The following is a 3224-nucleotide window of genomic DNA, read 5'->3' as shown; positions in this document are numbered from 1 at the left end:
AACTGCCCTCCCCTGCAGGCCTGGTCCCCCTGAACTGCCCTCCCCTGCAGGCCTGGTCCCCCTCAACTGCCCTCCCCTGCAGGCCTTGTCCCTCCCAACTGCCCTCCACTGCAGGCCAGGGCCCCCCAACTGCCCTCCTCTGCAGACCTGTTCCCCTCCAACTGCCCTCTCCTTCAGGCCTGGTCCCCTCAAACAGCCCTTTCCTGCAGGCCCGGTCACCCCCAACTGCCCTCCCCTGCTGGCCTGGTCTCCCCTAACTGTTCTCCCCTCCAGGCCTGGTTGCCCCAAACTGTACTCCCTTGCTGGCTCGGTCACACCTAACTGCCTACCCTTGAAAGCCTGGTCACCCCTAACTGTCCTCCCCTGCTGGCCCAGTCACCCCCAACTGCCCTCCCCTGCTGGCCTTGTCACCACCACTGCCTTTCCCTGCAGGCCTTGTCCATCCCAACTGCCCTTCCCTGCAGGCCTGGTTGCACCTAACTACCCTCCCCTGCCAGCCCGGTCATGCCCAACTGCCCTCTGCTGCTGACCTGGTCACCCCCAACTGCTCTCCCCTGCAGGCCTGGGCCCCCCAACTGCCCTCCCCTGTAGGCCTTGTCACCCCTAAATGCCCTCCCCTGCTGTCCTGGTTGCCCGCAACTGCCCTCCCCTATAGGCCTGGTCCCCCCCAACTGCCCTCCCATGCAGGCCTGGTGCTCCCAACTGCCCTCCCCTGTATGCCTGGTCCCCGCAACTGCCCTCCCCTGCAGGCCTGGGACAAAATAAAAATTTTGTTTTATTGCTTAAAGTATTACAAATGGTATTACATATGTTTCCTTTCCCCCCCCCTTGACCTTCCCCTGGCCATCCCTACCCCTCAGTTTCTTGTGTCCATTGGTTATACTTATATGCATGCATACAAGTCCTTTGGTTGATCTCTTAACCCCCTCCCAATCCTCCCTGGTATTCCCATTGTAGTTTGTTCGATGCTGCTCTGCCTCTGTATCTATTTTGTTCATCAGTTTATAATGGTCTTTATTATCCATAAATGAGTGAGATCGTGTGGTATTTTTCTTTCATTGACTGGCTTATTTCACTTAGCATAATGCTCTCCAGTTCCATCCATGTTGTCTCCATGTATGAGTGAGATCATGTGGTATTTTTCCTTCATTGACTGGCTTATTTCACTTAGCATAATGCTCTCCAGTTCCATCCATGCTGTTGCAAATGGTAAGAGTTCCTTCTTTTTTACAGCAGCATAGTATTCCATCGTGTAGATGTACCACAGTTTTCTAATCCATTCATCTACTGATGGGCACTTAGGCTGTTTCCAGATCTTAGCTATGGTGAATTGTGCTGCTATGAACATATGGGTGCATATATCCTTTCTGATTGGTGTTTCTGGTTTCTTGGGATATATTCCTAGAAGTGGGATCACAGGGTCAAATGGGAGTTCCATGTTTTGTTTTTTGAGGAAACTCCATACTGTCTTCCATAGTGGCTGCACCAGTCTGCATTCCCACCAGCAGTGCACGAGTGTTCCTTTTTCTCCACATCCTCTCCAGCACTTGTCGTTTGTTGATTTGTTGATGATAGCCATTCTGACAGGTGTGAGATGGTACCTCATTGTTGTTTTGATTTGCATCTCTCGGATGATTAGTGACTTTGAGCATGTTTTCATATGTCTCTTGGCTTTCTGAATGTCCTCTTTTGAAAGGTGTCTATTTAGGTCCTTTGCCCATTTTTTGATTGGATTGTTTATCTTCTTTTTGTTAAGTTGTATGAGTTCCCTATAAATTTTGGAGATTAGGCCCTTATCAGATATGACGTTGGCAAATATGTTTTCCCATGCAGTGGGTTTTCTTGTTGTTTTGTTGATGGTTTCTTTTGCTGTGCAGAAGCTTTTTATTTTGATGTAGTCCCATTTGTTCATTTTCTCTTTAGTTTCAAGTGCCCTAGGAGCTGTATCAGTGAAGAAATTGCTTTGGCATATGTCTGAGATTTTGTTGCCTTTGAATTCTTCTAGAATTTTTATGGTTTCCAGTCTTACATTTAAGTCCTTTATCCATTTTGAGTTTATTTTTGTGTATGGTGTAAGTTGGTGGTCTAGTTTTATTTTTTTTGCAAGTATCTATCCAGTTTTCCCAACACCATTTATTGAAGGTGTGTTTTCCCAACACCTGTCTTGTCTCCATTGTATGCTCTTGCCTCCTTTTTCAAATATTAATTGAGCATAATGGCTTGTGTCGATTTCTGGGTTCTGTCTTCTGTTCCACTGGTCTATATGTTTGTTCTGGTGCCAGTACCAGGCAGTTTTGAGAACAGTAGCTCTGTAGTATAGGTTGATATCTGGTATTGTGATCCCTCCTAAATTGTTCTTTCTCAAGAATGCTGCTGCTATTCAGGGTCTTTTTTTATTCCAGATGAATTTTGGGAGAGTTTGGTGTAGGTCTTTGAAGTATGCCGTTGGTATAATGGTGGGGATTGCATTGAATTCATAGATTGCTTTGGGTAGTATGGAGATTTTAATGATATTGATTCTACCAATCCATGAACATGGTATATTCTTCCATTTGATCATGTCTTCCTCTATCTCTTTTTTCAATGTCCTGTAGTTTTCTGAGTACAAGTCTTTTACGTCCTTAGTTAAGTTTATTCCTGGGTATCTTAATTTTTTGGTGCAATGGTAAATGGGATTTTTTTTTGCTTCTCTTTCTGTGAGTTCATTATTAGTGTAAAAAGGCCATAGATTTCTGGATGTTGATTTTGTGTCCTGCTACTTTGCCAAATTCACTTATTAGGCCCAGTATTATTTTGTTGGAGTCTTTGGGTTTTTCTATTTATAGTATCATGTCATCTGCAAACAAGTACAGTTTTACTTCTTTTTTTCCAATTTGAATGCCTTTTATTTATTTATTTTTTTCTGATAGCTATGACTTGCTCTTCCAGTACTATATCAAACAGGAGTGGTGAAAGTGGGCATCCCTGCCTTGTTCCCATTCTTAGGGGAAATCAGTTTAGTTTTTGCTCATTGAGTATGATGTTAGCTGTAGGTTTGTCATATAAGGCTTTTATTATATTGTGGTATGGTCCCTCTATTCCCACTTAGCTGAGAGTTTTTATCAAGAAAGGACGCAGACTTGTCGAACCAGTTTCGCTCAGTGGATAGAGAGTTGGCCTGCAGACTCAAGGGTCCCAGGTTCGATTCTGGTCAAGGGCATGTACCTTGGTTGTGGGTGCATCCC

Source organism: Myotis brandtii, unplaced genomic scaffold, assembly GCF_000412655.1.
Source record: "Myotis brandtii unplaced genomic scaffold, ASM41265v1 scaffold480, whole genome shotgun sequence".
Taxonomy (NCBI): Eukaryota; Metazoa; Chordata; class Mammalia; order Chiroptera; family Vespertilionidae; genus Myotis; species Myotis brandtii.
Note: the sequence above shows the minus strand (reverse complement) of the source record.